At 42.3% G+C, this 22,836-nt stretch overlaps 2 long non-coding RNA genes across 2 annotated transcripts; one reads left to right on the top strand and one right to left on the bottom strand.

Annotated features, from left to right (window-relative positions):
- The first annotated feature begins 738 nt into the window (after positions 1-738).
- Positions 739-10,488, top strand: LOC143441040 (uncharacterized). Its single transcript, XR_013108296.1, has 4 exons — positions 739-4,736; positions 5,284-5,807; positions 6,307-6,431; positions 9,691-10,488. It is a non-coding gene; the product is annotated as an uncharacterized LOC143441040 (long non-coding RNA).
- Positions 10,489-12,454: 1,966 nt separating this feature from the next.
- LOC143440719 (uncharacterized) lies at positions 12,455-19,238 on the bottom strand. The gene is made up of 4 exons (XR_013108188.1): positions 19,004-19,238; positions 17,380-17,514; positions 13,815-14,073; positions 12,455-13,597 (listed from the first exon to the last, which is right to left on the bottom strand). It is a non-coding gene; the product is annotated as an uncharacterized LOC143440719 (long non-coding RNA).
- Between the last annotated feature and the right edge of the window lie 3,598 nt (positions 19,239-22,836).

Consider the following 22,836-nt stretch of genomic DNA (forward strand, 5'->3'; position numbering starts at 1 on the left):
CATCCTACATGCAGATTCTCTTGCAATTTCAGGGACTCAATTAGCATAATACAAGAGTTAGGCCAAATCCACAACAAACAGGCACATTTTGGAACATTTTGTTTTAACTTGGAGATCTGAAAACTGAGCAGACTGATGCCAAACTATCCCATTTAAGTCCCAGATAGCATGAAATTTGCAGAGAATGTCTCCCGTTGCTCTCAACCCTCACAAATGGCTGTCACATACAGAAATGGTCCAAGGAGAGTCTGAGTTGGTAAAGCCACCCAGGGCCACTGGGGTCCCCAAGCTTCTAGGGAACTTGGTGAACTCTAAAGAAGCGATCTTTGTATGATGAAGTTTGCATCAGAAGTGACTGATAAAATCAAGATCAATCTGATTGAACAGTTCTTCTGTCTTCTGGTTCTTTCACCACACCTACTATAGCACATTTGAACTTTCAGTGGCTTCTTGAGCATGAACTAAAATAAATGCCATTAGATTTTCTTTGTGGCTTTTTGGCTAAGATGAAGTAGGAAGTCTTCAGAGAAGTGGGCGAAATTTATTTTTGATGTGGGATGAGCCCTCAGTGAACCCCAGTGTCAGAGGCCTGCTGTTTATTTATCATAAGCAGCTGCCTGGGGACCTCTTGGAAAGTTGTGATGGTTTGGGCTGTTATAACACAGTATTGCTGGGCTGTGAGGGATGGGGGTGGGGTTTAAAGGTCTCCTTTCCAAGTTATTAAGAATGACTCTAAGTCAGTCTCTGTGCTTTCCAGTGAGATTTTTGGCACTTGTGATTTTCCACATTCACTGGTCTCACACATGAATCAAAGAAGTTAGATAAATATTCCTCAATGGAATGTTCTAGTCCTATAAAAATGTTCTACATCTGCACTGTCAGATAAGTAACCATTAGCTACATGTAATTTTTAAGCACTTAAAATATGGCTAGTGGGACTGAAAAAAATAATCTAACCTTTAATTAATTTTAACTCAAATAGCCACTTGAGGCTAGGATCTATTATAATTGAACAGTGCCAATCTAATCTATTAATCCAATTTTCTCTGCAACGTTGATGTAGAAAGTAACTCATAAAATAACCATAATGGCAATAATAATGCGTATACATTTCATATAATGAATAATATAATAATAATAATATATATAATATAATGCTATTGAATCAGGAGCAGGGCTGGGTCCTGCTGGTGGCTCATAGCGGTGGTCCTCAGGAGAGGGGTGTTCTAATGGAATCTCTGCATCCTCCACCTGGTTGCCATTTATTTTATTGGTGCCTGTCTTCCCACTTCTTGGGTTTCTCATCCTGCATTCTTGGTCTTCCCGTGAAGGTTTCTGCAATGCCGAGCAAGTTAAACAAGTACCCGCACAGAGAGCACAGAGTCCAGAAGCACGGCCACATTCCAGAGTTTGGGTTTGTCTGTCGAAGTTTATGAGAGACACACACCATTTATCAACAGTGGTGCTTTCCTTGGTTTATCCCTTATCAGTTTACACCCCTGAAGGAGGTAGGACCCAACTGCTCTGTATTTCTGCAGTTTTGGTTCCTCCTGTCAATGGCAGGGAAAATCTGGGTTCTTTAGTTTTCCATTTTGCAAACAAGACACAGGAAGTAGTTCCATTGGGATAAATCATGTTCTCTTTTTTCTTCGTTTCAGAGCACCATGTCTTTGGAAGCAATACAGGCAGGAGGCATAACTGACTTCAGTGTTTGAGCCCTTTGCTCACAACTGATACTCTGATGCTTGAAAAGACAACACAGAACTAGGGTTCAGAAACAACAGGGTCACAGCAAAGGGTGAAACAAATATTTTCACACCACCACATTCAGACTTAAACACACACACACACACACGCACACACACAAGCACACACATGCACACAACACACATGTGCACGCACATGTGCACACGCTCGCACATGCATACCCAACTGTATAGAAGCTTCCTGCTTCATGAAAGACATACTCAGTTGTAACCTGAATTTCGTGCATGGTAGCTTCAGGTAAACCAAACTTAAAATGAGTTTTGAGTTTGGATAAGTGCATTTATTAGCCCTTAAGACTTTCTAGAAAACCAACCCCATTCTCTTTATTGCAAGGATTGAAAGCCAGAACCTGGCTCTTGCTGTCCCACAACCTACATTTGACACCTCCCAGTGTGAATGGCTATGTTTGAACTCATGAAAGTGGTCTCATTTTAGTCTGTCTCTGCTATGAAATGAAATTCTGGGATAAATTCCGAGCATTCATTTGAGTAGATATTAACAATAAGCCCAAACAGTAAAAAGTCAGTAGTCACTTATGTCTACCAACTATGCTGTATCTGTTAGAGGTATTTATTTTTTCTTTGTAAAAAATGCAGACATCACTTTTATTAGTTTTATTTCAGAAGGGTGTATATATGTTAATTTGTTTAAGTCTGGACAGAATTTCAAAAGGCAATTATCAAGATTTATCAGCAGCCGTTGCCACTCTCCTGTTTACCTGTGTCCCCTGGCATCCCTGAAGATTGGAAAACAGCGAGCCAGAAGCTTCAAATTGTTAGTCCATTCAGCTGAATTTTCCTGGAAGCTGACTTCCCTTGAAGTGAGTAAAATCTCCGAGCACCTCCATGACAGTCACCCTAGGCTAGACCATGACAAATCCTTTTACAGTATGTTTATAATAGTATGCATTTCTGACTTTTTTGTCATTTCATATTTGTTTCCTTAAAAATACCCTCTTCCCATTGTCTATGCTTCATATACCTACCACAAGACATGGGCCCACCGCTACTCCTGTAGGCCCCTAGGCCTGTGGGCTATTTTCCTCCTGTAACACAGGCCTGGTCTGAGCAGCTATGGCTCCTACATGCTGGTATTCCATCTTCTGCAGCTGGCCTAGCTCACCGAATTACCCTTCTTAGAGATGACCTCGTAACAGGTATTAATGCACGTATGTTTAATCTACAGCATCACTGTCTAGAGGGGAGGATTGGTTCATCCTGTCATTGTGCACGTTGGCAAGTTCAAAAACTGGAGCACAGTGTCTCTGGTCAAATCCAAAGGTTGTCAGGCAACTGTGAAACCAGTGTGGAAGACACTCTAACCCAGATGAAAATGCCTGGGGAACCTCAGCTTTTGGCTTCATTCAGATTTTCAACTGTGCAGAACACCCACATTGTACAGGTCTGTCTGCTTATTATCGCTTGGCCAAGTATTTGGACAACCTGTACCTTATTAGCGTTCATGCATAAATCCAAGCATCATACTCTATCAGATAAATCAGCTGTTGTTTCTGCAAAGGATCTGTTTAAACTCAGGTTCATAACAAACATTTTTTAAAGGGAAAAAAAATCTGCAATTCATTCTTCAGCATACCTCCTATACACAGAAATTAGAGCATAAAGGGGAACTGTCTCCAGTTTGAGGGCTCTGTCACTTGTAACCAACTTACTGAAGTGGCTCCAGGAGGATTCAGAGTGAAGGCCATGATTGAGCACAGCTCCACCGTAGATTCTGAGGTAAAACTAGGGCCACAGTCTTACAGACAGAAATACTCAGGAGGCATCTGAAACTAAGTTAAAATAACAAAACAGTATATGTAAAGAAGAAGATTCCCGTCTGGCAAGAACAGTGTCTGCAGAGAGGAACAACACATAGCCCAAAGGACTAGTTTGACTGACAGAGGACAGCCATGTTGGGGCCACAGAAGCTTCCACAAACAAGCTGGTTATGGATTGGCAAGAGAAGAATGCAGTGGAGTTTTTGTAAGGTTTAAAAGTAAGAAATGATTCCTTGTAGTAGAGAACTGATATTCGCTGAAGACAAGCTGAAGTTAACGGAGCTAGATTATAGATGTGGAATAAGCAGAATTTTCATGACAGGACATATTTTTGCACTTGAAAAGCCTGAAAGAATTGTGTTCTCATACGATGCTAGTCTCCGTGTGTCTTTGAGAACTGTTTCCCCTCCCCTGAAGCTAACTGAGAATCTACTCTGTGCAAAGGTGATCATTTTGACCTTAAAATGCTCATATTCTTACGTTTTCTGTTGCCTTTAATAACCATGCTTTTCAATGTTAAATGCCCCTTTCTGTTGGTGGTTTCAGAGTCTGTTCTAAGAATACGGCTCCAGGAGAAGTACAAGCTTTCACAAGCTTAGTTTCTTTCTGAAGAGCTCTTTGAAGAGAAAGATTACTGACTCTTTTAACAGGAATTGGAAGCTGAGATAGGGGGTTATAGCTATGCATTTGAGAACAACCTGGGCTATACTTCGAGTTCTTGTTTCAAAGAAAACACACACAAAACACCAACCAAAACAGTCAAATAAACAAAACAACAGCAGCAAAATCAAGCTATCACCACAGTTAAAGTTTACAGCTCTAGAGAAGATAGAAATCTAGGCTAATAAAGTTCTCAGAAGTATGTGCATGTCTTTGTGCTGCGTAGGCAGGAAGGAGATGGTGAAAAGAGACCTTTGACACATAGACCCAGAGCCTCATCTACTGCATCTTTAAGGCACATTGTGAAACACAGGTATCCATGTTGTGAGTGACAGAGAGTTGGAAGGCACAAAGCAGCTGTCAATTTGATGGGATTGGAATGGAAATGTTAAGAAGTCGGATTTCTTCCCAATTTCTATCAGCGATGTGTTCTAGAACACTCCCAATATTATTCAGACCAGCGTCATTATTTAGTCTAGCAGTCAGTCAGGATTCTGTGGAGTTTTCAACTAGAAAAATCTCTGCCTTTCAGGTAAGTCAGGAACTTGGAGAACCAGACTGCTGTGTTTACAGATTGGGAGAGAAGAAGCTTGCATTCTGCTCAAACCACCCTGGCCTTCTGTCTAAATGCAAGATGTGACTTAAACTATTTATTATTGGGGTGTGTGTGTGTTTGTGTGTGTGTGTGTGAGAGAGAGAGAGAGAGAGAGAGAGAGAGAGAGAGAGAGAGAGGGAGAGGGAGAGGGAGAGGGAGAGGGAGAGGGAGAGGGAGAGGGAGAGGGAGAGGGAGAGGGAGAGGGAGAGGGAGAGGGAGAGGGAGAGGGAGAGGGAGAGGGAGGGAGGAGAGGGAGAGGGAGAGGGAGAGGGAGAGGAGGGGTATTTGTGAGTTTGAGCGTGGGAGTTTGTGTGTCGTGGGCCATGTGTGGAGGTCAGGAGATAAATTTCAGAAGTCAGTTTTCTTTTTCCATTATGTGTTCTGAGAACCAAACTCAGGTTTCAGGGTTGTACAGGCATTCTATCCACTGAACCATCTCACTGACCTTAAATTTTGATTTTTTTTTCCTCTTTGTAATAACTAGAAATCCATTTCAGATCCTCTGGTCGACTCATGTACCTTACTCCTGCAATGGTTGTCAAACGAGAGTGGTTTGGTTCCCTAAATATCTGAAAATGTCTGGAGACATTTGGAAAAATTGTTTCTAATGACAGGTGGATTGCTATTGGCATCCGGGAAGAAGAGGCAGAGATGGACTGAACAGCCTCCTCTGTGCTGAGAATCCTACTCAAGGGAGAGCTATCTGGTTAAAGGGCAGTCGTCCAAGGCTGAGAACCTTGTATCTATCAGATCTACCAAGTCTGAGTTTACGCTGGGTGTCTGGTTTCTTGTCCTCTTGTTATTGCATTCTTTGCTGAAGAAAACAAGAGGAGTCGTCTGTGATCTCAGCAGGAAGACAGGCATGCAGGCATCCAGCCTAATTCCAAATTACAGATGCTGTGTCTCTTGAAAGCACTTAAAATGACAACGTGGTATCGCTCCCATGTTCACATGTAACATAAACAGACATCCTCACCCCCACCTCTGGACCTCAGGGAAAAGATTAAAGTAAGTAGCAAGCAGTGAAGACAGTTTGTAAGCTCTCTTTAACAGGCAGTTTGCACCTTTGCTTTATTAACTAACGGGATGCTTAATTAAAAAAAAAAGTTTCCCCGATTCTTTGCAAAGTGCAGACCAGTTTATGCAAAAATACCACAAATTCTGATTTACTGCGAAGCATGTAAACCTACCACAAGCCTGCCTTCTCATTGCCCTGCAGGGAAACCTTGTGCTTTCCTCCCTGCGGCTGTGAATCTGGTGTTAGAGTTGCTATTGAGATATAAACTTAGGAACACAAGCAAGAAAGCTGAGATTTTCATATTTGAGCATTTGTAATGAGAGAACGTCTATAAGATTAAGAATTCTGTATCCTGTAAGCAAGGTGATGGTGGGGGGCAGCCCAGGTCACAGAGAAAGCTATTTGTTTAGCTTCAACTCTGCTTGACCTTGTGGCGACATTGTGTGTGCCCTGTTATCTTACATCATGATGACTATTTTTTTTCATCAGCTCCTGCAAAATATTTTGGCTACAGTGAAAGCTGATGTCTCTCACTTTGTTCAAACGGATTGGGAAACAAACTCCAGTTTAAAAAAAAAAAAAAAATCCCAACAATAGAAAGGGAACCTAAGCAGGTTAGTTTGGTTTTACTTCACTGGTTCTGTTGGTATGAATCACCATTTCTAAGCTGGAAATGCAAAACTGTGTTGAATTGCAAAAGGGAGTCTAAATATGCATGCATGTAAAAGGTTGGATTTGTAGGCCCATTCTTGATTATTTTGTGTGTGTGTGTGTGTGTGTGTGTGTGTGTGTGTGTGTATCGTAACCTAATTTCTATGAAGCTACAAAACAGGGCACTACCCAGCCTTATGAGTGAGTATAGTTCAATATTCCTTTCAGAGGGAGCCAGTGTAATGCGACCTTTCTGTAATTGGTAGCCTTACTACTCTCAATAAAGGAGTGTCCAGAGACCACGAAGTCCTTTGATGAAGAGGACTGACCTAGAAGAAAAGAAATCCCAAAGGTTCTGAGGACACCTGTAATCTGAGAAACCACAGGGTAGTGGGAGTCTTCACCATTGGCCAGAGGCAGAGTCTGCTCTGATAACAAATCAACCTTCTCCGGGGCCAGTGTGTGACCCACAAAAATGGCCCACAATATAGTCGGTCTCTCTCACTCAGGTACGGGCAGCAAGTGGTGTCTGTTCATTTCTCTGTCTGCTATTCTTCTGGGATTTGACCAGCTTAAGAGTGAGGCTTAACACCTTGTGACTTTCCTAGAGAGGAGTCAGGACACCCCCACTCCTGTGACAGACAGCTAGACAGCAAGGGGGACAAGTACATTGCTTTTCTTTAGTTGCTACATTAAAAATACTTTCTATTATCATCCTTATTGCTGGCTAGAGATCAGTGCCTTTCTGGAAATTTTATTTAATTCTCAAGCCAGAGGAGCAGGGGCCATTACTTGTTTTCCGTTTCTTGGAATTCATCCTGACTCTGGAAGTGGTCAAGGCTGTGTCACAACTAGTATCAGCTCACTGATGAAACTAGATGTCAGTCAAGCCTTAGAGCTGGGAGTCATGCTGTTTTACAATGGATGTAGAGAAAGAAGCAGCCAAGGTATTTATTTAAGGTAGAAGGATACTGAACGGCTGAGCCATGGTTTGCTCTAGATATTTTGGGTCCCAGATCTACCACCCTCTTTTATTCTATGCTTCTGAATAAAATTATTTAGTCCCATAACTTACCATGCAAGTATCTATAAAACAATTTTTCATAGTAAATTATGCTTAGGTGCCCCAGAGTTTCGATTGCGTAATATAATCTGGTGCAGCATACTCTCCATGAACATATTTCCCTAGTATTTTTTCCTAAAACTAGACCTGTAGTTGACTATGGTATCCACAGTGCTATGCTGACCCTGGCTGCTCCCTGTGGCTCACAGGCTATGGAGCTAAGGGTTGTTATTGTTTTTAATTCATAGCTGGACCTGTAGTTGTGGCCAATGGCTCTCTACTAAGTGGTCTCCCCCAGGGCTATATGCCAGAAGATGGCAAGATTCTGAGAAATGTATTAACATACTGGTCTTTTCTTCTCAAACCAGGAACAGGACTGAAATGTCTTTCATGCCACAGGACTCCTTCCCCTCTAAGAGCCCTATTTGGTTTTCCTTCCTATTGAAGTAATTCCATAGCACTGTTAAGGCCAAAAGATAGCCTGACTATGTCTTAAAGCAAGAATTACTACTGTTATGCTGTAAACACATGGAGAGTCTTAGCCTGGGACTACCCTGTGTTTGAAGAAACATTTCTTATTTCTATCTGAAGGCTCCCCCTGAAGGTCAGAGCTGAAGGAATCCATTTCCTAGTGAGGGACATATTTAGCTGGTAATGAGATGCTGTCCTAGGGGACATCCTGCAGACCTCTGTGGAAGAAGTGATGGGACAGAGGCCTGTTGTAATATGTGGGATGGAGAACGAGCTTCAGTGCTTAAAATGTTTCATAACTCTAAATCAGGAGGAGTTCTGTCAGCCCACTGAGAGGCTGTGACTGTGAAGGAAGGCAGCTGATGTCCTGTTACTCTGGGGGAGGGTTAGCGGATCCTGCTCTGTGGCTTGTAAAATATAAACATTTTCTGGTCCCATTCCCTCATCTTAAAAGAAAAAAGCCACATGTTATGTTATTCCATTTGTATGAAATATTGCAAATAAGTGAGTCTCTGGAGACTTGAATGTCTAAGCTGGTGGGTGTGTGAACAGGGAGCAGAGGGCTAGAGCTTCTTGAATGTTTCCAAAGGTAAAAATGGCGGCTTATGCTTCCTGTACAGCAGCCTCTGCTCTGAGAGTTATGTGTCCACCCATGCAGCCCTTGCTTCCTCTCATGAAGTGGGTGCTACCACACTCTTCCAGCTTACAGACAAGGGAGCTGAGGCCCAAGGAAGGTTTCATGAGTAGTTAGTTCATGATCACACAACTGGGATCTCTGTCTCACAGCCTTGCTTTAGTATCTATACATAGACGGCAGGGCTTGGCTCTTTCTGTATTCAAGGAGGTCACTACAGGTTGGCCACCCGAAAGGCAATGGTGAGAGGTCATGTTGGTGGAGGAGCCGAGGGTGGCCCAGTCTAAATGTTGGCATAGGCTGGGTCTGCAGCAAAGGTTATCTGTACAAACAGATTAGTCCTCCTGGCTGTCGTGACAATGGTCTGTCTGACGTCAGTATCAGCCCACACTGGGTTCTGTTTGCTTGAGCTGAGGCCCATAGGCATCTCTCACAGTAGATTGGTCTGTGAGATAGAGCTCTCCCACTCGAGGAGACACCCAGAGTGGTCCTCCCATCAGGAAAGTCAAGCAAGTACGGCCCTCATTTCTGATGTAATACCAGCAAGCTGTCTCTGTATGGTGACCTTGAGGGTCAATGTGTGCACACACCACCCACATCAGGTCATCTGTAAGAAGTGAACAGCATTTATGTTGCTTTATGTTTGAAAAGCATATGTATCGATTTCTCAGTGAAATAAAGTGAATCCCCTTAGATATATGGAATGACTTTTGAGTCAACAATATACAGAAAGAACAGTTTTTTTTTTTTTTATTATTTTGCTGACTACTTCAAAATAGGTAAGTTCCAGTGTTTTGGGTTTTCTTTTTATTTATTTTTTCTTATTTAGTTTTACGTTCATAATCATAACCTTGACTCTGCAATCCTGCTAGTCTTGGAGGGGAATGAGGAAAATATGAAACCCAAATACCATCAGTGAAAGCAGAGATTCCAGGAGCTTGTGGACAGATGGGGTGGGGGCTCTTTCCAGACCTACAGAAAGAATGGCAGGTAAGGTCCTGCAAGTCAAAAGCATTAGAACTGTCTACTGTCAGCAGTGGTGATTTTCTTCCAGGTCTTGCCATCCCTAGACCCCAAACACTTCATGGATTCCACGATGCTCGCATCTTCTTTCAGCTTCCCAAAGACCAGCCACAGTCTTGGCAGTGAGCAACAGAACCATCTGGGTTTGCTCCAGAATTTGCCATGAACAAAATACCAGGACCCGGATGCTTCAGGATGAAAATCTCATCTTTAGATTTCTCTCTGCAGAAAGGCCGGCCACCAGTGCCATTGTGGTATGTGGAGTCACTACCCTGGCACATGAATCCTGGAACAATTCTTTGAAAAAAAAGGAAACTTTAGATCCAAATCCCCTCTCTCCAGGGCTCGGAACACGAAAGTTTTCTGCTGTTTTTGGAATTTAGTCTGCAAATGTCTCAAAGAAGATGTATCTCAAGGGCTTACCAATCACTGCAATGTTGAAGAATGTAGTGGGGTTGCCAGAGCTGCGGCAAGGGCAACAGGATGGCAACTCATGCCCTGGCTTTTCTTGATGAGTTTTTGTCTTTCAAATAAATGGAACATATGGCTACACCCAGCCCAGGAGCTCTAGGATCCTGGGGAGGGGTGAGCTACAGTAAAGTGTGTGAGCCTCTGCCTGGGTTTTGAAGCCACTAGAACTTGGCAGTCATGTGCCCCCAGGCAGCCTAGAAATCCTCTCAGGGTTTCCATTTCCTGAGAATAAAATGAAAGCCGTTGAAATATCAACTTCCAGTGTTGTAGCAAAGTTTCAATGCCCTTTCCAAGAACAAAATTACAACTTAAATATCTGAATTGGCTTTATTGTCAATTCTAGAGTTAAAGCACACTCCTTCCTATATATGCAATAGATATATATATATATATATATATATATATATATATATATATAATGTAATTATATAAGTAATGTATATTATAATGTAATGTAAATATATAGAATGCAATAAAATGTATATTTTATATTATATTTTACTAACAAGGTTGGAACAGACCAGTAGGAACCGTCTTCTAGGTGTGATAAGGACATTGCATGCATGAACACACAGTAGCTCTGGCTACCTGCACAGAACCTGCATATGATCAAGTCAGTCAACATTTTAGCCTGGAGGGGAAGAGGGCATGAATCCACCATTAAGTGAGGAGTGATGGAAAGCTAATGGCCTCTGTGGAAGGGAGAATCAGTTTTCTTTAAAGGTGTGGCTCCTGGTAGGTCAAGCACACTTCAGTGGATGTTCTCAAACCCAGGAATATTTGGGCAGTACAAACTGGAGTCAGTGGGTTAATAAAAAATAAAGATGAAGCTGAAGTCAGGGTGGGGAAGTAGTTGGGGGTGAATCTGAGAGGAGCTGAGGTGACTATGATCAAGATACATTGTTTGAAAATTTCAAAGAATTAATAAAAATGCTTGAAAATTTTTGCATGTAATTTAAATTTTAAGTTTACATACAAAGGAGCAGATTTTCTCGTGGTGCCTGCACGCGCATAGTTTTATTGGTTTTCTTCATCTGCTCCTTCGCCTCATCCCACTGTCCGACCTGTGCTTTTGTTCGCACCCGCCTTCTCCTGGTCCCTGCTCCTAGCACATCACAGTGTTCCACGGCCCATCCTTTAAAACCTTCACCTCTCTCATATGCCCCTCCCTAGTTTCCTGGCCTCAACTCAACTCGTCTTCACATAAAAGCACACATGTGGAAGTCAGAGGCTCGGCTCTGCCTGTGACGGAGAACATGTGGTATTCATCTTTGAGACTTGCCGCACTCAAAATAACCTTCCCCAGTTCCGTTCATTTCCCGAAAGTTTTCATAATTTTGCTTCTCTATGAGGCTGAGTAAAATTCCGTTGTGCACACGCACCCCGTTTTCCTTATCCCTCCATGTACTGACGGCCGTCTACACGGCTTCCACTTCCTTGCTGCTGGGGATAGATCAGATGGATGTGTGAGTGTCTCTCGGAGAGAACAGTCTCTTATCTCCTCCGGATTCTGGAGCGGATGCTTCACATCACTGCTTGTTTTTTTTTTTTTTTTTTTTTTTTTTTTTTTTTTTTTTTCCCTCCCTAAATCCCTAATGAAATTGGCTGGTTTCTTCTCTGATTGGAGAAGGTATAAGAGACATACCTTATTCATCCAGCAAGCTAAAGAGAACTGCGTGTGCCTCTTGTGAAGAAGAAACCTCCGCCTGTGGAGCCCTGAGAGGGCCTCAAAGACTGTGGTGGGCTGGTCTGCATCTCCTGTTTTTTAGCCTTACAGTGCACTGCCCTCTGCTCTGAGAACCCACTGTCAGGAATCACACACTGACACCATGTTTCGTGGCTGATGTGCAAGTCTCTATAGGAATCATCTCATTTTCTCTCCAAGCCCATCAATCAATAACATCACCCAGTTATTAGTGCTCGGGCTTCTCCCAGTTCAGGACTTTTCGAAATTGCTTGACTGGTCTCATGATGAACTGTGTGCTCGTAACTAGAGATCATCTTATTACTATTTCCTTTGCAATCAAGCACTGATGAGACAAAGTTCAAAGCAAGGAAAGCACCATGAATACAGTGGAAAGGGTACAGCTTGGAAAGGTCCAGATGCAGAAGATAGCACACTGCCTCATCTCACACAGCTGTCCTTGGCCTTGAGAGACCACAACAATTCTACTTATCTTTCCCCAAGCCTTCATGGCTATTCCTACCACTCTGTTTGGCCAGGCTGTGTGCACCCAAGGCCACTCTACCAAAGAGTATACCAATACCATTCAATAGAAACGTAGGAACCATAAGGTTGCCCCAAGCATTATTTAAACATTCTGAAACCACATACAAAATAAGAAACAAGCTGAGACTGGAAGAGTGGCTCAGTGTCTTAGGGCTTACTGCTCTTGTGGGGAATGGGAGTTTGGTTCCAAGAATCCATATGGTGGCTTCCGAGAGATTGGATCCCCTCTCCTGTCTGCTTCTGGCTCCTGCATACATGAGACGCACATATATTCACCCAGGCCTATACACATACATATAAATTTTAAAATAATAATTTTTTAAAAAAAAACAAAAAGAAATAAAACTCAGTTTAAGTGTATTTTATTGAACTCTATGCACACGAATAGCATCATTTGCACCTGTAGTCAGTAATGGAATTATCTTAATCTTTTTTTTAACCTTGGCTAAACCTTTGATACTGAGTGTATACACTGTACTTATACCACACCTTAATAGTGTCCAGTCACATCATGCCTAGTGACAACACATGACCAGTCAGTATAATATTAACATAGGGTTGTGCCACAGATATTTCAGACGATTAGATCTGGAGAAGCAGAAGGAGTTGGGGAAGGTATTTTTCTTCTAACTTGCATAGAGATGCAGTCTAGACCGGTGGTGGCTTTGTTACCACAGAGCTTTTACACACACTTCTTTTTCTACTTAAAAGTCCATTTTTGTTCCACCTGTGTTAAAGTTTCATCATTAGACCATGTTTCTATGTCAGTATCCTTTTTTCTGGGATACTAGACTCCATTTTCTCAGAATCCTGTTTCTTTGCTTCCTATGACTTATATGGATTTTTTTTTTTTTGGTTTTTCGAGACAGTGTTTCTCTGTGTAGCCCTGGCTGTCCTGGAACTCACTCTGTAGACCAGGCTGGCCTCGAACTCAGAAATCCACCCGCCTCTGTCTCCCAAGTGCTGGGATTAAAAGCGTGAGCCACCACTGCCCGGCTGACTTATGTGGATTTTTAGTGGTACTGTTTAAATGTTATGTCCCACACAAAACAGACAGTTCATACAGGACACATTCACATATGGTTTTGCTCACATTCAATCCCAGTTGGAAACAGGACAATCCCTGCATAAAGGGGGCTCGTCTGTGATGCTCCAGGTCATCATCAAGCTGACGTCATGAACTTATGTCAGCCTGCTCCAGCAGTATGAAACAGTCTTGTTCTCACAGTCTCGTAGCCTGGAATAAAGACACTTCATGTACCAACAGAGACCAGAGTGTTGTTAGGGTCTCTGGGGTTGGGTGGGGGAGGGAAAGAAAGCTGATTGTACCCTCTGTTTACTATCTTTCCTGGTCAAAGTGCGTCAGTACCTCTAGCAAACATCCCTTGGGCTTTATTTGTTCCCTGGTGCAACTGCCCTGTCTACACATAAAGCTGAGTGACCCCAAGACTTACCTTTGACTCATTCAAGGCGCTTCATCTTTCACAACTGCTTTAAAACAAATACACTTGAAAACCAGGTCAGTTGTTGATGTGAGAAGCTAGAAGCCCAGGGGATAAAAATGGCAGCACTTTGAAATAAGGTTGTGCAAGTTCTGATCAGAATCTTGGTGCTGGGAAGCTGGGAAGTAGGCTCAGTTGCTTCATGCACTGTGTTCTGTCTTCCCATCCCTCTAACTTTTCTGCCTGTAAGCAAGACTCATGTAGAGGAGACCTGTAAATAAAAACTGTAATGTATATTATGGGCACAAGGCAAAATTCTTGCAAATCAAAGTGCATTAATGATAAGCATATAGTATTGACCGTAGTGGCCAACACTAACACCACTGTACTAACAATGCTATTAGATCCAATTCCTGGCCCTGTGTGAGCATTCAGTTGGTGGGTGGCCTTGCTGAGTTTCTTAACTGCTCTCAGTTCAGTTTTTTCTTTTACAAAAGGCAAGTTTAAAATAATAATTAATAATAATAATAATAATAATAATAATAATAATTCATCTAATAAGTGTGTTCCAAACCTTAAGCGCACTCCTGATTATACAGTGTATGTGGCATAGAGAGGACTGATTCATGCCAGAAGACATACTTACATCTTAAAGGAGCTTGTCCCCCTGTGGCCTGACAGAGTCACCTAAGAACAGACGTTCTGACTGGGTGATGCTTAGTCCTAAAGTGGATATTTACATTACCACCCTCCCCACAAGGATCAGGGAACATCATGGAAAAGGCATCCAATATCATAAAAGCCAGAGTTCAGGGAAGACCAGGCTGAAACAGTGTCTTCTAGATATAACAGGGAAGGCTCACTCAGTAACTCACAGTGACCATGAGAAAACCTACTCCTAGCTGAGTAGCTATTGTAGGGGGTGACCTCTAGGGGGAGGGACAGTCAGCTTTCTTCAGGGATGTGAGTGCTGATAGCCTACCCATCTCCAGCTGAATGGAGTTTAGTATTTTAGTTCAAAGCTCCGCATTAATTGCAAGCACCACCTTGAGATTGTTACATGGCAATGGGGCTACTTTGAATGTTTCAAAGTGAACATTTAAGTTGGTTTCTCTAGATCTACCTTCTGATATCAGGACAATATCTAAGCTCCCTGTAAGTGATTCCAAACACAAAAGCCTTCTGATATCTGTTTTTAATAAGACCTGCTGGAGAGAAGCAGGAGCCATTGCTTCCAGCCACCCGTGAACTTAACTCAGTGTTTCTTCTTTAGAGAGTTTATTCTTTTGTATGTGTGTGTGTGTCTGTATGTGTGTTCACAGGTCTGTGATAAATCTGTATGTATGTGCAGTTTTGTATGCAGATGTGTGCACACCTCTGCAGAGTATGATTCCTGGTGTCTTCTGTCATGAGTTCTCTCCCACTTTTTCTTGTTCCTGGACACCTCCTTCCTTCCTTCCTTCCTTCCTTCCTTCCTTCCTTCCTTCCTTCCTTCCTTTCTTCCTCTTCCTCCTCCTCCTCCTCCTCCTTCTTCTCCTCCTGCTCTTCCCCCCCTCTTGAGACATGATCTCACACTGAGCTTGGAGCTCACAGATTTAGCAAGACCAGCTGGCCAACAAAACCCAAAGACCCATCTGTCTGTCTTTCCAAAGCTGGGAATTACAGGAACATTGTCCACATTTGGCTTTTTACATGGGTGTTGGAGTTCTTAACTTGGGTTCTCCTGCTCAGGTATTACTAAGTTAGCCATCTCCCTAGCCTTGAGAGATTGTCCTTGTGCTTTGATGTTGTGGTTGGAACCTAAAATGTCCCTTGGCTTTTGGGCATTGGTTGGATCATAATGGCTCTGACCTTATTGGTGGGTTACTTCTATGATGGGTTTATAGTTTAATGGAATTATTAATAGGTGACAGAATAGGAGCTGAGCCTACTTGGAGGAACTACAGTGGTGAAAGTTGGATAATCTTGTCTCTGGCCTCTCTTTTGTTTCTTTCTGTCTTTCTTTCTGTCTATGTTTCTTTGTTTCTTTTTGTCTTTGTTTTTTCCTGTCTTTGTTTCTTTCTTTCTTTTTTTATTTATTTGTTCCTTTGTTTCTTCCTTTGTCTGTCAACATGAGATGGACATTTCTGTTCCACTGTGCTTTTTCCATCTCAATTCTGTGTCTCAGGTCAGCCCCACAGTGATGGAGCCAAGTACTGTGAATTAAAACCTCTGATACTGTGAGTCAAAAATATATTTTCTTCTTTAGCTCATTCTTATTGTATATTTTGTTAAAAGGATGAAATGTTAACATACTTGGTGCCTAGAGACATAGTAGTCTAGTATTTTCAGATTGCATCTGCTTTCCCTGTAAATCTCAGTGTAACTATGAGTGATATGCAATTGTTTTCATTATCTTTGGGTCCATTTTGAACCAAATTTATTTCTAATAGTCTCCCAGAATGAAACCCATGGGCGATGAGACTCACTATCCTCGGTGGTTTGAATGAGAAATGTACCCCATCAGCTTAGGCATTTAAACATTTGTTCCCCAGTTGATGGCACTGTTTGGGGAGGTTTAGGAGGTGTGGTCTACTGAGAAAGTACATCACTGGGGCAGACTTTGAGAGATTCAAGCCTAAGGCAACTTCTTGCTCTTTCTCTGCCTCAAGCTTGTGGTTAAGGATGTGAGTTCTCAGCTTCCTGTTCCTGCTGCCGTGACTCTCCACCATGACGAACTCATCCCTCTAGATCCATAAGGCAAAATAGGCTCTTTCTTTCATAAGTTGCTTTTGGTCATAGTGTTTTATCATCACAACAGAATATATAACGTTTATTTCATCTAGTTGGCTCTGTGGCTCTTTGTTAATGCTTTCCTCATGTTTGTCACTACAGCCAGAGATTAAAATAATGGGGTCAAGTCTTTCTACCATAAATGGCCCTGTCCTGTGGTTCTACTTCTCCAACAGCTCTGGAAAATCTTAGGAACCTAATCAATCCTCACTGCCACAGAGGCCACACTGTGCTAGCTTTAAGTCCGGTCTCCACACAGCCAATAGGCATGTCTTACATTTGGACCTTTTTTTTAAAATTGAATATCCTTTTACTGAAAATTCTTGTGAAGTTTTCTGTCTTGGAAACTACTTAGGTTGGAAACTACTTAGCCTGCTACAGAAGCCCTTATGTTAGGACGTGACAACCTGAACAGATTGTTCTTGTGCTGTTCCACCGTGTGACAGTCCCAGCCATGTTCTCATCAACATTGGGTTCCACAAGGGGCCAAGAACCTCTCACTGTGTGTCAGTTGTTTGTCTCAGGTTTTCACAACGCTCTGATTAGGTGGGTGCTATCAATAGCTCCTTTTCATGATAAGTGTAATGCTTCCTAGTTGCACAGGTGGAGAACTAAGATTTTACATGGCCTTCTTTGCAGGACCTAGCTTTATACCAATTTGCATTTCTATTATGCTCATTGTGACAAATTGTGGCACATGTGGTCACCAATCATTTGCAAATACTGTTCCCCTTTATCAGCTGTGCCCCTCCCCCCCCCACCTTCTTGCCATTTTCTTTCCAGGATACTCTTTAGACAGTGTTACCTCAAAGTGGCCAGTCCCAGTACGATGGTACCATATTCTCCTCTGCCCCACCTGCCTCCTTTCCTCTTGTAGTTTTTGTAGTTCTCTACAGTGTTGATGCTTTCGGGCCAAACAGCCCCTCTGGATCATATGTTCCTAGAGAACAGAAAGCAGTCTCTATCATGTGCAGTGTTCCAATATCTGGTGCAGTACCTGGAAGAACATGGCCACTTCACAGAAAATGTCAGACAAATGAGTGTGTGTGTGTGTGTGTGTGTGTGTGTGTGTGTGTGAACTGGGAATAGGATCAAGGCTGCCCTTATCCACCTACTTCACTAATGTAAGTCTTGGTCTTTCACCTGCCCACTTCTTTTTCTGAATTTTCCCAGCTTCTATACTCAAAGATGAATATAAGTCATTTATTCTCTCATTCATTTATCTTTAAAACACATCTTGAGTTCATCTAAGTCCTGGCTAAATTTTGGAATGCAAAAAATGAAGAATAGGAATCTCTTACCTCAAAGACCACAGTTATGGAGAGCGAAGACAGCTGACTAATATATGTCCTTGCAGAAGTACTTTGTGTTTAAGGCTGTGGTGGCCTCTGTGCAAGTCTGTGGTTTTGAAAGATTCCTTTGTGATGTTACTATCACGCAGTTATGCCTGTGTAGGGACCCTTCCTGTATAACCCCCGACTTTGTTTACTTTCCTCTTTCATTTATTTGTATGTGGTTGTATGTGTGTTCTTGTACGTGCGCACATGTGATAGATATCTATAGCTATGTATAACAACAGAATACAGGCTTAGCCTATGTACTGTGCAATGTATTAAGTTGGCATGAAAAAGTGAGTTTCCACTCCACTGAAGAACACTAAAGAGAAGTTTCTAAAAACAATGAGCTAAATCTGAAAGAAATATGAAAGTGGCTAGAATCAAAATGGAGTTGCTGACGTCAACACCGGCTCTCTTTCATCACCACAAAACTAAACTAAGCCAAACAAACCAAACCAAATGAAGCCAAATAGCAACAACAGACCCTTCTCCAAGGGTCTGGGGAGATTACTCAGTAAAATGTTTTCCAGGCAAGCATAAGGACCTGCTTTCAGATTCCCAGCATCCATGTATGAAGCTGGGTATGCTTGCTTATGTTTGCACTCTGAATTATAGGGAGGCAGAGATAGGGAGATTTTTGAAGTTTTATTACCAGCTGAATCTATAAATGAGAGATTCTGACTCAAAAAAAAAAAAAAGTTAAGAGTGACTGAAGAAAACACTTGACCTCAATGCATCACCTCCAGAGGCATGTGCACACACATGTATGTGCATACGCACTCCACATACAGATAAATGAAAGAGGAAAGTAAATAAAGTTGGGGATTATACAGGAAGGGTTCCCACATAGGCATAATTACTTGATTGTAACACCACAAAGGAATCTTTCAGAACCATAGACTTTCACAGAGGCTACCACAGCCTTGAACACAAAGCACCTCTGCAAGGACAGCTGCCCAGCCACTGTCTGTCCACTCTCTGTCAGACAGACACCACTCCTGTTAACCATTATGGCCAAGAACTATAGTTTCAAAATATCTGGTGCCTTCCTCTCCATTTGCCCCCTTGCCCCAACCCCTTTGAATTACTCACCCACTCACTTTGCTATTCCTACATCAAACCACTCTCTGGTGAATGTCTCTCCAATGTGGGTATGTTTAGATTCGCTGTAAATCTTGACGGACGCATTGCAGAAGAAGTGGGAGGGGACATGACTTCAGGATTCACACAAAGCTGACGTTGAAAGGTGGTTTGAAGCAGCAGGGATGAAAATATGTAAGTACAGTAGCAAGTGGCTACTTGGTGGAATGGTGGTGGCCTTGCCAAGTGGGGGCTGGCCATGAGCAGCAAGTGGAGGTCAGGTATACAGAGATGTGAGGTTCCCCCCCAACACTGTAACCTTGACCCTGAAAGCAGTGGAAGACACATTGGGGGTGACTGAAGCATCCAATGTTTTCTGTGGTCTGTGGTTTTAGAATCATTATGCTAGGATCTAGGGGAATCCAGGGAATAACGTCCTGCCTTAGAACAGTTGCTATGGGAACAGAGCAGATGGGCATGAGAGCTGCCCGGTTGTTAGTGCACACAGAGCTGGGTAACTGAATTCATGTGACACGTCTTCAAAGCAACATGTGCTGTGAACCTAGCACGTAAGCTCAGGAAAAACAAAGATTCCTGGGAGAAAGAAAGATCCAGAGAGAGTTGAGGATAAAGAAGGGTTTGAAATTGAACCCATTCAACACACTCAAGGCATTCCCTTAAAACATCCTTTTGTCAAATGTTACTTTAAAAGACATTTAAGACTTTTACACCTAGGGTATATTCAAACGGTTTCCTTTTATGAGCTTATTCAAGTTATTGGTTGTCCTGTGTGGGTTCTGCAGAAATCTGGGGCCCCTGGGAACCCCATGGACATGGGCAGGCAGAGGTTGTGGCCATGCTATGCTGCCTTAGCTAAGACACCACCACCTTCGTTTCCTCTGACACAGGGCATAGATTCATTTGGAATTCCAGAAGTGAGGCAGGTACGTATGAGGTCTGGCGTTCTGTCTCGGGAGCTTCATAACCTTTAAAACCACCAGTCTGGATCTTAGTCATCCTGGTAGTTTGTTCAGTGCCCAGGGTGCAGCTCTGTGTCTTGGGGTATTTATTTGCTTTATGTTGCTTTTGCTTTGTTCACTTTGGTGTCTCTGTCTTGGAAAGTAGTGATCATATTGGAGCTATATCCATAAACCCAGTGTATTTGTCTGATTCTTTTTAATTACAGATGAAATTGTTTTATTTGACACGATAAATGTGCCAACATCTCAAGCCACAATGGTCCCTGTTTCTTATATCAATGGCATTAGAATAAAACACCTGGAACTAGAGCAGGCTGCAGGGTCCCTATTGTAACCACCTCCCAGTGAAAGCTGGCTGAGCCACCAATCAGCCAAGAGTTAACATATGCTGCTGTATTTGCATTTTCCAAATATTTTCCAATTCCCATCATGTGCTTTTGTATTCTGTACTACAAACCCCTGCCAAAGCCTCCTCTGGCACCATTCCTTCAGGGTTCCACCCAGTCAAAGCCTCCTCCAGAGCCACTCAGTCCTGAGTTCCCAAGTCCTTTGGACAACAAACAAAACTTCCCATAGGAAGAGAAAACACACGATACAAGGGCCTTTCTCAAGTTACTGCCCCTGAGAAACTATTTTTTTTAAATGTGTCATGCTTGTGTCCTTTTTATTGAATACTTTTGCTTTTTTGTGTGACTGTTCCTCTTAACGTTCATTAAGTTCCCTAGGTTTTATTTTTTTTCATCTACAGGGTAATTTTAGTTTTCTACCTACATTTGTGGCAACTATATAAAAATCAATGAAAATAAAAAAAAAACATATGCTTAAAGTATAAATTTAATTTGCTTTCATGCTTAAGGCCAATGTATTTAATAATTAAAGGCATAAAAGCTCATGCCTTCGTGCCCCAAGGGAAGAGATAACTGTTACCCGTTTTTGTCAGGGAGATTGATGTCTTAGTTGATGTCATTATGGAACACCTGGAAAAAGTGGCCTCTCTCTTGTCCCCACAATTCCTGTCTGCTTTTCAACTTACTAAGTAGGTCATTCTATGATTGCAGCTAGAGAGTGTCAAGCCTTAGTGATCTCTTATACAAAATGCTCTTGAAAAAAGATGGTGAGGTGTCAGAAGACAATAGAAACTCATTATCATTGTATCACACAGTTCTGGAAGCACTGGTGTATTTGAGAAAGACTTTATCTCTCTCGAGGCCAATATATGTCACTGTCATCTGCTCTGGCAGCAGCCAGCTCTGCTGCTCCTTGCATGCTTTGCATTTCCATTCAATTTCACAACGTTTAATAAAAATCATTAACATAAATTTAAATTCGGTTCAGCATTTTTGAAACAAGCTGGTTCTGCTGAGTATCCAAGAAGAAAAGGGGGAGGGGCATTATCCTAAATTTTAGCAATATTTTTTCCTTGTTATTTTAAATCTGTGCTCCGTTTTTCTCTGTTGATTTTATTAAAGAAAAGTTTTGTTCTGCAATCTTAAGGCTATGAAAAATTGGAGGGGAATAACGAGAGACAGCTCCGAACACAGTGATATTTTAAGCCTTCTTGGTATGTACAGATAAAATCTACTGTAGTTGCTGTGTGGAATCTTGATTGTGTAGGCATGAATTATTTAAACAACGTTTATGCAACATAAAGAACAATTGTCTAAAAATACTGGCAATCATGGTCTCACATTTTCAGCTGTGCGTTCACTGGTGTCCCTGCCGTTACAGAGGAACAGTTGGTTCCTGAGAAACCTGGCTCTCACACCTGCTTTTTAATTTGGAAATCCAGCTAAGATCCCCAGGTATCACATATCTCAGGTTAGCCATCTTGTGCGTGGAGACACATGAAAAACAGTGACCCACATACCACACAGTTCATGTTACCATCTGGGATGTGGGAGTCCCCCTTGTCTCCACACAAATGTCTAAAACTGTAGCATTTAATTAACCTCTTTTTCCATACAGAAGATCGGATAGGAAAGTAGCCCCACACTCCAAAAGCTATTGTCAGCCTTGCTTTGTCTACCTTTAGGGCCTAACTTCTTTCTGCTAATTATATGACTTTTTCTGTTTTTCTCTTGTGAAAATAACTCCATATATCTGTGAACTCGTAGTTGGGCCTTTGAATTTCTTTACTGTACCTAGAAAAGATTTGTGGTGTGGAAATGAATGCAGACTAGTCTGTCTTTCTCTCCTGATCCATCTGTTCACAATCATTTAATTCTACACTTGTGTTTAGAAGTGGAATACATTGTGGCTGGGGAAATCACATAGTCAGTAGAATATTTCAGAGCAAGGATGAAGATCTCAGTTCATGTTCCACGATCCACACTTTAGAAGGTGGGCATGGTAGTATGTGCAAGAAACTGTGTGTGAGGACAGGGATGGAGATGGGGACAGGGATGGGGACGGGGATGGGATGGGATGGGAGGATCTCTGGGGCCTGCTGGCCAGCCTGAGCAGCTGAATCAGTGAGCTCCAGGCTCTGTAATGAGGCCACATGTTTTCAAAAGAATAAGATGTCAAGCAATTGAGAAAGACACTGTGAGGGCTAAAGTGTCTTAAGTTGAAATTACTGTGCTTAAGAGAAGTATAAAAAAAAAAATACCACTAACTTGTAAGCCCCACTTGCCCAAGAATAGGTAACTTTCTGGAATGCTGGGGCCTGTTCATGTAACAGAATAAACCACATGTTTTCACGTCAGTAAACAAGGTTGGTTGCCCCAACCACAGGGGCTGTGCTTGATCACATGGAGGTGGGAGGCATACAGGCAGGAAGTACCTCAGGATGTGTGCTTGCCTCAAGTGGACAAAGTCAGGAAGTATGTAACCTTGTGAGTTTTGCTTTTAGGTTAGCTGGGCTAA

Source organism: Arvicanthis niloticus, chromosome 30, assembly GCF_011762505.2.
Source record: "Arvicanthis niloticus isolate mArvNil1 chromosome 30, mArvNil1.pat.X, whole genome shotgun sequence".
Taxonomy (NCBI): domain Eukaryota; kingdom Metazoa; phylum Chordata; class Mammalia; order Rodentia; family Muridae; genus Arvicanthis; species Arvicanthis niloticus.